We start from the raw sequence: 13,869 nt of genomic DNA on the forward strand, positions 1-13,869 counted from the left end.
TATGATGAGATTTAGGGTCTCATTGGAAGAATGGTGAGCTAAAGAGATTGTAATTGCTATTTCACTTCTCTGGCTTACTACTGGATTTGGGGTAGGCTACCACGATGTGACTGTCCTGTGAGCAATCAGGTTTCTTTTTTTCCCCTGGCTCTTATTCCTATCACATGAAATCAAGCTTTGATCACACACTGCAACACATTGATTTTTAACCATTTTAATTTAGGAAGAGAAGCAAAACCTAGTAATTTTAAGTAAAATTAGCAATAAATAAATCTAGTACTTTTAAAAAAAACTTTAGCCTGGGCATCCTAATCTTTGGTAAGGAGATAAAAGGCCTCATTGTCTGAAAGTCTCAAGGTTTGAATGGGAGAACTCTGGGAATGTGTAGAGCAGTAAGGACTTATGTGGCTACAATGAGCTCCTGGGGCAGGACCCAGAGATTCCATGGAATTCAGCAAGTATTTGTAAACAATGAACGGCCTCTCATTTCCCTCCTTATTGGGAATTCTGCCACATGATTGAAATATGGCTTGGTAACATCTGAGGAAATCCTTGGGGAATGACTGGAACTATGCTAATTTTCTTGTCCAGTATACCCAAAAATAAATATTGTCCATGTCCTTGTTTTTCTCTACGTTACCAGAATCTCTGGGAGATGGGATGTATATACCCAGGGAATCTGAAAATTAACATTCAGTCACCTGGATGGTGTATTAAAATAAAGATTGCTGAGTCCTTAGGTCTTAGATAGGGTCTGACATAAATATTTCATTCATGTGCCTAATAATCCTCTTGGTTCAGGGGTGATATTTTGAGAACCACTAAAGGGCAGTGGTTCCTAGTTTACATTTAGAAAACTGCAGAATAAATTGCATTGTGTGTGGTGAGGGATGGTACTAATAATTGGCCCAGGTGTGCTCTACCGCTGAGCCACATCCTCAGCTCTTTTTGAGACAGTGTCTTGTTAAGTTGCTAAGGTTGGCCTTAAATTTGTAACCCTCTTATCCCAGCCCTGAGTTACTAGGATTACAGCCAAGTTCCACTGTACCTGACTTTATTACTGCATTTAAAGGCTAATTGAGAGTTTCAATTGTAATTTCACCAAATTAGACATGGTTTTCTCTTGGTGTCATTCAAAAGGCAGACCCCACCAAAAAAATTAATATAACACAGTCTGGATGGCTGATGGGTTATATGGCCTTGGGACCTCTTTTTTGGGTGGATCATAAAACTAAGGGAAAACAATTTTGCATGTTTTAAATATTATTACTCTTCCAAAGAAAAGGATAGTTGAACAAAGCAATTTTTAAAATGATCAACAAGAAAATATGAGGAAGATTTTCTGAAATGAGATATTGTAATTGATGAATTTTCACTGTTCAGATTATGATTATGTCCCCTCTAAACTTATAAAAGTAATCTCCTTTAAAAGTAGCAAACCTCTTTACATATGTTATTAATGTACTGGCAAAGGAAAAAAATAGACACAGTTTACAACAAAGTTTAAGTGATGCTGGTAGGTTTCCTTTTGTGATCTTTGCAAAGGTAGGCTGGAAACCTGAGTGTGACAGCTGACAGAGCTGAGGAGATTCTGCACATGACCATTCACATACATTAATTGCTCATTCATGCACAATCATTATAGCAGGCTATAGCAGATATTAAATAATTCCAAATAAGGATAAAAGGCACTAGCTGTTCTGCCAGAGGTAGCTTTCAAACTGAGATATATTTTAGTAAAGAGATAGATGCCAAAGACACTGTGCTAAGTGTTGAATGTCAAGGATCCAGATTTAAAAATAAAGTAAAATGTCTTTTACAATTGGATAATTTGGCATATTGAGCTTACATGTCTGTTCCACTCCAACATTTTAAATTGATTTTTATCAAATTTGAAATGCATCCAGTATGTACAGATACATGTTGAAACCCGGTGGAGCTAGTTAAATTTACATTTGAGAATGTGTGCTGAAATTTTTAATTTGATGAATCTAAGCCAGCATATATCTGCAAGGCTCTGAAGAAAGGACTATAAGAGATATACAACATGTGAATTAACAGGAGAGTAAACAAAGTGCATAGGGACTGAGGGTTTCTTTGCATCCAGGGACTGGACAGATTCTGAGGAAGAAGTGCTGCCTGAGATGAGTTGGGAGAAGGGACAGAATTCTGATAGAGAGCAAAGCATAGTTTAGAACTTAATAGATCTCTATAGTTTCAATAGGGAAAGCATATTCAGGAAGAGGCCTTGTGGAGAGAAAAAATTCTGAAAAGTAGGCGTGGGCCTTGAATAGTTTCACCTTAATGTGTTGTTACAACTTCAAGAGTGAATTCCATGTGAAGGAAGAACTCAATAGAAAGTGGAAGGAACAATAAGATAGAAGAAAATTATTATATTACTTCAAATACTGAAGGAACAGTGGAGATAGGAACCAATTTGGAAGACTTTCAGAAGCAAGACTGAGAAGAACTTGAGTTTGGTTTGAGGAGTAAGTAGGTAGTAAAAATGAGGAAGAGGCAACTTGAGTGATGAGAAGACTGGCAATATTTTAGTAACAATAGCTAACATGAATTGATGGCTTCCCATGTGCCAGTCTGGGTTAGTCATCATGATTTTTTATTTAATGCTACCAGTAGTTCTATTTTAAAGTTGAGGAAACTAAGGCACAGAGATATTGCCAAGTTTACCCAAGGTCACACACTAGTAAGTGGCATAACCTGGTTCAAATTTAGTTTGTATTCTTAACAACTACTCTCACTGACTTAAAGCACTAGGGAAGAGCAGCTTTCTTGGAAAATAAATATTGACTGGGGACATCTAAAACAGAAATGGTTGTCAGGTCCAGATATGGTTAGGGACAAAAGTAGGCTGAAGACAGAAGTCTGGCCTATGCTGTAGCATAGAAATAACTATGATCTCCCTCCTCTGCCTGCCATATCCCACTTCTTCCCCACACACAACACACTGCCTTCAGAAAGGAACTGATGTGCCTTTCTATCCAGCACATTTTCCTTTTGGTTTCTTAAAGTTGCCCAGGTTGTCTCAGGCTGGCTATCTCAAACATCCTTCTGATGCTACAGGGTTGATCTGCCCATTCCTACTCTATAGATTAGATGATGAAGGGTAGAAAATGGGAGGAAATAAAGTCCACAGACAAATGGGGTCTGACCTGGAGCACTGGACTCCAGCTTTGCTGGTGGCTTCTGCCAGACATGTGTCCCAACATTACCTACATTCTGAACCACCTGTTGGATGTCTTTCATTTAACATAATTTGTACTTTTAGTACCCCCATTTCCATGAAATACTCATTATGTGAAGGAAAAGTGGTGGACTCTAGTAAAAAGCCAATAATAAGGACTAAAAAACATGTCAAAGTCAGTCTAATCAAGAACTGTGACAATTGAGTGTACAGAAATAAAGAATTAGGGCCAGAAGTCAGTGATCTCTTTAAAACAAGAGATAAGACTAATAAAACCAAAGGGGATTCTTTTGAAAATATCAACAAGGTGGACAAAAGCCCCAAACAAAAGATTAAAATACCCATAACAATGAAAATTCAAGACCTGCTCTCCTCCATTGTTCCCTCCAAATCAATGAGAATAGTGGTTATGAGCGTAAATAAAAGAGTGTAAGGTATATGTGAAGAATTTGAAAACCAGTTGAAGTGGATAACATTTTAGAAAAAAAAAATTTTAAAGCACCTGGAAAGAAGGAGAACCTTAAATATAACAATAACGTTTGAATAAACTGAACCAGTAATTAAGACACTGCTTTACCTCTACTAAAGTTAGAAGATGGGAAATTTAGTACAGATAAATTCCAGTCAGAGCTTAAACTTAGGTGTTTCTGTTTATGAACTGTGACCTTTATATAATCCGAACTTTAACTGTCTTCTCATTTGTAAAATGGAGATAATTAAACTTACTTCATAGCCCCTAGATATCAAATGAAATGACAGTCCTTGATAAGTAAGAAAGCACAGATGTAAATAAGTTACTGGAATTGTCTGAAAGTGCAAAAATATATTTACTTGTTCTACAAATATTTATTGTACTTCTAACAGGTGCCAGGCTCTATAGTTTGATATTTAGTGAAGTTTAATATTTAAACTTACTCTGGGCTAAATAGGAATTAAACTACAAGACAGTATAGGGAATCATTTTGACACATATCATCTAAGCAATAAAATATCTAGGTGCAGATAGTCAGGTATTAACAGTAGGGCTTTTCTTCAGTTTGTTCAGTTGGGAGCACAGATGATGGATTTGCTTCAGACTTGACACTTGTCACTAAAACATATATCTTGTTATCCTGCCATTTATTATCTTAGTTCCTAGTGATACAGAAATTAGTACAAACTAAGTTTTATTTTCTTATGAGTCATCATTTTAATGAATTTAATATTATCAATGAAAATTTTTTTAAGGTGCTGGGGTTTAGAGCTCAGTTGTAGAGGGCTTGTGTAGCATATGTGGGGAACTAGTTTCGATTCTCAGCACCACATATAAACAAAGGTCTATTGACAACTAAAATAAAAAAAACTAATTGTGCACAATGAATCTCAATGCATTCTACTGTCATGTATAACTAAATAAAAACAATAAAAATATTTTAAAAATACTTTTTCAACTCTACAAGAGATACTTCTTCTAAATATTTCAAGATAAACAATTCATACTTTTAGTTTACTGAGAAACATCTTTGAAGTGCTCTGGAAAACTGATGACAAATTCCAAAATACAGTATTAGAACTTACAGATTAATAGTCTGATTTAATTTTTTTCCTCAATATTTAAAGCAGATCAACATTCCTAGATATACTAGAACCTTTTAAAAATAGTATTTGAATATGCTTTAGCAACATCTAAATTACATAATATTTTCTAGTAGCCTTTCATATAGAACAATTAAGGACATTTTATGGGCTTTATTCTTTTCTCTAGGTAATCTTGCAATTGCCATCTGTAAATTATTCTATAAAATGGATTGACAATTGATTCATCACAGGGATGATGAGAGAATCAAACTGCTGTGATCTGATTGGTAATGTAAGGAACCCCATTTTTTCCCAGTGGATTTGTAATAATTATTTTAATTTTTTGTCCCCTGAAGTTTTCCATACTGCTTAACAGCCACAAGCCAGTGACAATCTCTGTCTGGACAGAGTTGCTTCTCCAATATTGCTTTCTTTGAGCTCTCAGAAATCCTGAAAACATCTGGCTGCAATTAAGGACTCATTAACTGATCAAGTTTGTTCCCCTGGACTAGTTTACCTGTGTCAAAAGAAGGACATTGTAAAATCCTCTGTCCATTCAGTTCGCATTTTCATAACATGGAGAGTCTACATTTATGTTAATGTTTTAAAAACTTTTTTTTTTTTGGCAGTACTGGGGATCAAACTCAGGGCCTTGTGCTTGTGAGGCAAGCACTCTACCAGCTGAGCTATCTCCCCAGCCCTAAAAACTTTTTTCATATATTCAAGTATGTATGAAAATCTGTGTTACATTAAATAAATTTTAATATTTTTGTTTTTATATGCTCTTAGCTCTTAAGCATTGAACATTTGTCAGTGAAGAACTTTTCTTAATGTTCTCATTGTAAATAATAAGGATGTGAACATTTTTTATCTTTAATACTGCATATGCTGAACTGTGCATGTATACACACTATAACCAGCTGTGCCTTCCTTTGCATTCAGTTTTATATAAATGATTTATATATTTTTAGTATTAAGAGAAAATATTTGGGAGACAAAAATTTGCATCAAAAACTCTAGTGAAGTTTCATTATTTTTTACAAGAAGGCAAAATATGAATGCATATTCATATCACTTTTTTCTTTTAGCTTTCAATTGTATAAGAATTGCCTTAAATCTCTTGTCAATTGCAATTAAATAAATGTGATGTCCAAGTAACATTTTTATGAGTAAACTAAGCCATACTTAAACAGTAAACATTCATAAAAGAAAATGTCCTGAAGAGCATTTTTTAAACTTCGAAGCCACTTAGATATTCATATCTTCTTCTCCCTAACATAAATCTGAAATGAAAAATCACTAGTCCATAGCATCAGACTGCTATACTTTTTAGGTGAGCATATTCTCATTTCAAAAAATTAGCCCTCATTTTTCCTAGAGAAAAATCACATTCACCTTATATATTTACTGTATCAATAGGAGATGTTTCTCTAAATACCTGAAAGCATAATTAATATTTAAAAATCTAATATTTTGAAAGCCCACTGGTGTTGAACTCAAACAACAAAGAAGCAATTTTTTAGACCTTTTGTGAGGATAGTCACAATTTTGATGAATCAAAAAATGTACTGAAGGGCTGGGGAGATAGCTTAGTCAGTAAAGTGCTTGCATTGCAAACACAAGTCCCTGGGTTTAATCCCCAGCACCGCCAAAAAAAAAAAAAAAATGTACTGTAAAACAAATATTGAACTAAGTAATGAAGGCATTGCTTGTGGAAACTAAGAAATTATAAACTGCTTTATATTTTACTAAATTGATGGTGACAATGGAAGAAAACCTGGCAAAAAAATCTTCAGGAATCACATTACTGTAGAAATACCTGCAGATACACCAAAGACATTCTTTTTTGTAGTGTAGTTTGGAATAGTGATAAAAGAATCATTTTATGTTCTGTAAAAAAAAAAGAAAAAATATTAGGCATAATTTCAATGGCACCAAACCTATACATGAAGCAGAGATGTTCCAAAGTAGATCAATGAATAGTAAATGCTCATATTGATTAGGTTAACTGTAATCTTTAACTACAAAGTTACAGAAACCTACTTGAAATGTGACTAGATGATCTGAACCAGGCATTAAATTACAGTGATTATGAAAAAGTTAAAAAGTGAACTTTATGAAAACATGTTTCTTGAATTTTCAAAAACTAAAATTAGGTTTAGTTAGATATTCAGATTTTAATTGGAATCAAGCTTCTCTCTGTTGTGTGGAGACACAGGCTTTAGGGAAAAAATTTAAACACTCCAGTAAGCTGTAATTGCAAAGTAATGGGACTGGCTCCAAAATTTACAAACAGACACACTGGTACCCCCTCATAGATTAAGTCTTTACTAAAATAAAAGGAGCTGGTTCAGGACAGTGACAATTACTGAAAGTGAAAAGTGTGAGCTAGAAGAGCTGAAAGGGGCCTTTGAGAATGCTTCCCTCCACATGTTTTTAGATCAGGACAGGTTTGCAAAAAAACTGAGAGTTGCCTTGGGCCACTGAACTCACTGAAGGTAGAATAGTGATGGGTGATTAAATTTCATTTCCCCAAGGCCTACTACTGGTCCAAAACTAAAAAATTGTAGGATAAGGACTGGGGTTATTAGCTCAGTGGTAGAGCACTTGCTTAGCATGTGTGAGGCACTGGGTTTAGCACCACATATAACCAAATAAGATAGAGGTCCATTAACAACTAAATTAAAAAAAAACTGTAGGACAAAAGAACACATTAAAAATGCAAGATTCTTATAGAGAAACTAAACTAAGTCAATGTGCAAGAATTTCAACTAAAAAAATTTAATATACTTTGAAAACTAAAGGCTGATTGGAAATATTCAAATGACCAGATACCTTATTCTTGGTATTTTTTCTCCTCAAAATACTTTAACTGCACTCTAATTCCACTTACTAGAAATGGAAGAATAAAATTTTTGATTGATCAAAATGTTTTATGCAGGGTCAACTGTAGAAATGGAGAATAATGCTCAGAGCACTGACTCATGCCATGTGTGTTCTTAAAATAAGTACTTTAGTCAAAATAGGTTCCAAAGGTCAGCAACCCCCCACATTCTTTTAATGTTTGCTTCATTAATGTTAAAGTGCTATGGCTGAAGTTTTTAAGAACTATAAACCTGAACATTGGTCTCTGCGCATGTCTTTTCTGTGATTGTAAGTATTCATTAACTTTCATATATGTATCATTTGTACTGTGATATTATTTTTGTGAAATAAATACTTTGTGATGAAAGGTGTTTAGAGAAAGGTATGTTGGTTTTCTTCCATACACCTGGAATGACCCAAACTTCACTTTTTCCATATGGAAACAAGTTTGGAAATGTATCTTGTTACCTACCCTTAAGTTTGGCACTCAAAAAAAGAAAAAAAAAACTTTAAATATAGCTATATAAAGAAGTAAATATAATTATTGAGATTGAATTTTGGAGCGTGGAATGGGTTTGAAAAATGGTCCCTTGATCTTTTGAATCTTAAATTCTATCAATTGCTCTGTACTGAGAAGGGAGAAGTGATGGATAAGGAAAGAACCCGAACCACTCTTCTTCCTTCGGGCTACATTTTTGGTAAAAGAGAATGTGAACTGCCAAGTTTGGTGACATAGGTTACTCTTCTGCCCATTGTCACTTCCAGGATGACCTAGCTCTGGCTTTCATGGTTGAGTTCAAAACCATCTCCATCTGTGTCTGATACAGAAAGACTGGTGTGTATGTAGGGGAGGAGAGGCAGGAGAAAATAAAGAAAAAATGGAGGCACAGACTGACAGGTTCAGTACCTCGACTGTACCAGAAAGGGTCACAGAGATCTGCTAGCCATACATTTTATAACAAATATTTGAAAATAAATTGTTACAGGTACTAGGCAAATACTCTACCACAGAGCCAAAATGCCCACCCTGTTTGTTGGCTTTTACATTGATAATTTTACTCATCAATTTATAAACAAAAAGTTTTGTTCCACACAAAAATTCATGACCAACACGTGAAATGGTTTATGACACACACACCTGTCCTGGGTAAGAAGAATTTCAAAAACCTAAGTCCTTTTGCAACTGAATCTCTTTCAAATTGAATACTGACATGCCCAAAATGCACAGACAAAAGTCATTAGGTGAAGGTTAACATTATTATAAACATATACAATCCAACTATAGAAGAGCATTTAAAAAGTATATAGTGATCCAACATAAACATTTATACTGCACTTGTAAATCTATATAGCCCTGCTCAAAGATTTTGCCTCTTTTTGTCCATTTTCAGGAGGAAATGAAAGGAAGTAATCCCTTTTCAGAACCCTTCCCTAAACTCTGCTTTGAAGCCCTGTGCAAGCAGGTGTTTCTCTGAGGAAAAAGACACATACTATTTGTTTCAGAACTTACTGGTTTGGGAGACCTCATCAAATGCATTGCCAGGTTTTTATTCTCTCTGTCCTTTATCACTATCTCATGATTGCATAAAGGTATCAGGTCCTCAAACTACCTTCAGATTTTTAGTGAAGAACATGAAACAGGGTAGCTACTACTACCTCAAACTGAAATTTGGTATTAATAATGAAATATAAACTTTTTAAAAAGCACATATAATTCATTTCTCATTTACAATCTCTCAGAAAGTAGACTTACATTTAAAAATATCCTGTTAAGGGCTAATTAAAAAGTCTAAAGGATTTCCTACTCAATTTGCTTGTTGCTGATTGCTATATAAATCTCAATGAATCACTATTGTCTAATAAATGAGAATGGGAAATAAATGAAAGCTTTTCATAGCTCAGTTCTCAAATATTTTTCTAATCTCTCACTTACCTTACTCCATTTTAAAGTAAAATACTGGGCTAATTTTTTAAAAAAAGAATGTCAGAAGTAAAGTTGAAAAGTTACTTACCACATGGGAAATGTATTATTTTAATGGCTCTGATAATACACTGACCCCTTTCATAGGAATCGTAAAGTCAGAGTGACCCCCAGAAAGGAAAATCATCTTTATATATTAAGGTAAGTTTCTTCCACAAGGAAACTATCTTATGTTTCAACTCTGTCTCATTAATCATTATAGAAATCCACTTTTAACAACTGAATTGAAGTTATATTAAGTCAGCAGATGCCATCACAGAACGTATATTTCAAATTAAATAGAGTAAGTGTGATGACCCATACTTAAGTATTATGGGTTTCTTACAGTTTCTTAGAGTGGTGAAAAAATATATATATTAAAATATTTATACAGAAGGTGTTGAGGGCTGTCTTGGACAAGATGGTGCCTGGCAGTGAGCAAAAGGGCACTGGCTACCAAAATAAGAAAGTACCCAAAAAGGCTGCTTGCTTACTAGTTCTTTGGAGACTTATGACGTGTTAACACCAGGCTCAAGGATTGGCTATCTAATATCCTGCTGTGCGTGGACAGTTTGTGATTTATATAGTGTAATGCTGACATTCCTCTGCATGCTCTCCTGTGTGAGAGAAAGCTTTGCTATAATTGGCTGATAAGCTAAGAACTGGGGGAGGAGAAAGGGAGAGGGAAGAAGGGAGATAGTAGCAGAACAAAGGAGGCAGAAAAACAGGGAGGACGCAATAAATCTTGTCAACTAAAGATTGGTGGTGTCTCTCCTTTCTCTGCATCTGTTCCGCTGGACAGAACAAGAAGGGAAAATTATGATTGATTTGAAAAACTGTGCAGTGGGGCTCCTTCCTTTAAGAAATTTTGATCTACCTTCAAAAATGACCAATGTTTCAGATTTATAATCAGCAACCATCTCTTTCTAAATCTCTAATCCATCTCATTCCCCAACATTAGACAAATTAATATGAAAGGGGAAAAACCTTGAATTTTCTTACTTTCTGGTAAAGCATGTATTCTTGAACCCAGACTTTGAAAGTATGCATTCTTCATGGCCTCTTCTGCTGAAACCCTTTTATTAGATTCAAACTGTAAAAAAGCAAAGAACTACTTCATTAACTTTTACTCTCAATTACTGTAAAAGTTGGAAAAGGACAAATCAGTATTTAGAGAGCTTTTTAAAAATCTTGGTTGTTTAATATGATAACTATTTTCAAGTACTAATTTGGAGTACTCCAGATACACTTGAATTTGAATTGCTATTGAGATTATATAGTATTAATTATATATCGGTTCCACATTTTCAAGATAAGTCTGGATCTTAAGTAAAACTTCAGATTCCTCTATTTTCTGAAGGGATGAAAATTAAAATATTCAACTTTTTCTTTTACTTTTCTTCATGAATCATGAAAATCTGGGGACAATACACTAAGTGTCCTTATATCAGATGTTCTTAGTAACCTATCAATACCCACTGTCCCTTTTCCTTGTTAATAGACAGATAATGAATCAGGCCTGTTTCTAACTTTAGGTTGATTACAACAATTCTGCTCCTAATTCCCAGCCTGTCTTACAACTAATGTGCTGGCCAATGAGACTTGGGAAGAAGCTTTTCAGTGGTTTCTACTAAAAGCCTTGCTCTCAAAATATAAGGGTAAATGTGGTTGTCACCACACTTATCCTCCCACTTGTTCCTGCTTTGAAGGAAATGTGAGTGGTATCTGGGGCAGCAGCAACCTGAAAGGCATTAATTATAAGGAAAAAAAAGAACATGAGATCAAAAATTTGGAGAACATGGCCTTGATATAGTTGATCAATGCTGGCAGGTGTTCTTGGTCAAAATGAGAGATCCAGATCATTAAGAGAAACTATGTAATAAATATAACATATATTATATTATGTCTTGTATTTATATATACAATAAACATATATATATATATATAATATGTTTAACTTAAGCATGTTCCTGAAACATTGTGGATACTGCTATAAATAATCATTATCAATCTACATTTGAGAAAACTGAGGCTTAATGACATTTAAAAATTATAAAATAAGATGTGACTTACCTGTTGAAATTCTGTTAATGACTCAGTTCCTTCAGGGTCTAACCTATATACAACAATAAAAAGTGTGGCAATTTTAATCTTAGGTGATAGAAACATTTCAGTTAAAACTGTTTCCTAAGTGTTTTTGTTTCCTAAATTTAAGTACCCTAAAACAGATACTCTTGTTGAGTTCAAATAAACTCAAAACTATTTTAGTCTAAAGAGGTTTATCTTTCATTGCCTTAGGAAGAGACCATAAATAACATCAATTCACATTTTCAATGTTCATGAAAAATATCAGAGCTGTTGAATTTGAGTCATCATTCTGTCCAAAACCAAGTGTCCTCTATAAGGGAGCTTAATGACTACATCAATTTTCACAGTACTTAAATGAAGGCAAGTGCATAAAAGCATCATTTTCCTATCAGATGGGTAAAAACACAGAAAAGAGACCCCAAAATATATCAGTGTGGTTCAAGATAAACAGAGATAAGTCATTCAATACATTTTTACAGCAGTGGATACTAGAAGGTACCAAGCTTGATTTAAATGTGACATAACTTCATACAACTTTATTAATCAATACCACCAAGCCAATAGTTAATGAAGAAATGTAATTGTAGTTATAAAATTAACATAACTAGGAGTAGTGGAGGTAGGGATTAATTTAATGGGATTATCTCTGGTTGAGAAATCATAGGGTCTATCTTTCACTGTGTTTTACTGACAAAAGTACCATTACAAGTAGAGAAATATTCTCCCCTGAGTACTCTAAGTAGGTCCTAGGGATCCTGCAAGTCTAGACATTCTCCAGACTCTTAAGTCCTCAGCACTTTGCCATTCTGATACATATCCAGAGGATCCTAAGCACTGACAAGCTTGGAGCTCAGTTCATGGACAATCTGCTTCACAGGACTTCAGCCTTCTACACTGATGTGTGTGTGTGTGTGTGTGTGTGTGTGTGTGTGTATAACAAAACAGTAATTATACTACTACTTTGGAGAGACACAAAAATGTCCTGCATACATGGCTATTCTTCCTAAGAATGTCTAGCTGAGAATATCAGGTGTTACACTAATAATAAGAATATCAGCACATACAAATATTTAAAAATATTTCTGATATCAGAAATGTTTTGCTATTACTTCCCTAGTTTGAGAAGAAATGTAAGTACAAGAAGTGTGTTATGTTGTAAGCAATGTGAATTTTTTTATTAAAGTAGACAATGCCCTTAATTTGGTATTTTGGTGACCTAAAAATTTTAATGGAAAATAAAGACAAGGGGTTATTCTATGTTACTGCAAATATATGTTACTGCATTCCACAAATCAAAATATTCAGAACAATTTTACTGAGAGTTCTGGACTGATCTAGATGTAGCTGTGAGAAGAAACTTCAACTGAACTACTGACATTCAGGACATTACATTTTTATGTGAAGTCACAATTTATAGTCTTCAAGTACAAATTATGTCAGTAACTCTGAACAAAATACTTATGGGTCATCTGATGTATGCATCAGGGTCAAAATTTTACTTATATTACTTAGGTGTTTTGTGAGTAAATAGAGAATGATTCTATAGAAAGCAAAACAAAAATTGTACCATGATCTTTATAGTACCAAATAAGGCATTAATCAATGCTTTCTTTCTGGGAAAAGGAGCTACCAAGATAAATTCTAGAATTCTAAGTTCTACACTCATTTTATTTACAATTCAATGCTACTTCATACTTTACTAATTTTCCTTACTGAATTTTAAAACTAATATGACAAAGAAAGGGAGGAATTTAATTATATTAGGTCCCAAAATATTTAAGAATTGTGTGTATGCTTTGTATGGAATCTTTATTGTGGCAAATACTTTGAGAAATTAAAAAGAATCATATAGTTTCTCCCCTTCTTACTTAAAAAATAACCTGGGTGTATGGTTAAGTAGCGGCTGTGGTTTATATTTTAGAAAGTTGTAGTTCTTGTGTTCATCATGTAAAGAAACAGCTGGCCAAGTTTCCTGGATGGAGTTCCTGAATTTAAATATATATATATTTTTTTTTCATGTAAATTATACTTATGAACATATATGTAGGCATTACTAAGAAAGTGCCTTAGAGAATATATTACATTTATTAGAAAATTTATTTCAACTGAAATTAAAATGATGAAAATTATAAGTACTTATGGGCTTATTTTTGGACTGTGTAATGATGCTATGGATATGATAGAGTCTGGCCCTTTT

General features: G+C 34.0%; 1 pseudogene; it reads right to left on the reverse strand.

Moving 5' to 3' along the window:
- Positions 1-6,637: 6,637 nt before the first annotated feature.
- The window catches only part of LOC124973130 (cyclin-dependent kinase 17-like), a 37,849-nt pseudogene continuing 30,617 nt past the window's right edge, over positions 6,638-13,869 (reverse strand).

Source organism: Sciurus carolinensis (assembly GCF_902686445.1).
Source record: "Sciurus carolinensis chromosome 14 unlocalized genomic scaffold, mSciCar1.2 SUPER_6_x, whole genome shotgun sequence".
Classification (NCBI taxonomy): Eukaryota; Metazoa; Chordata; class Mammalia; order Rodentia; family Sciuridae; genus Sciurus; species Sciurus carolinensis.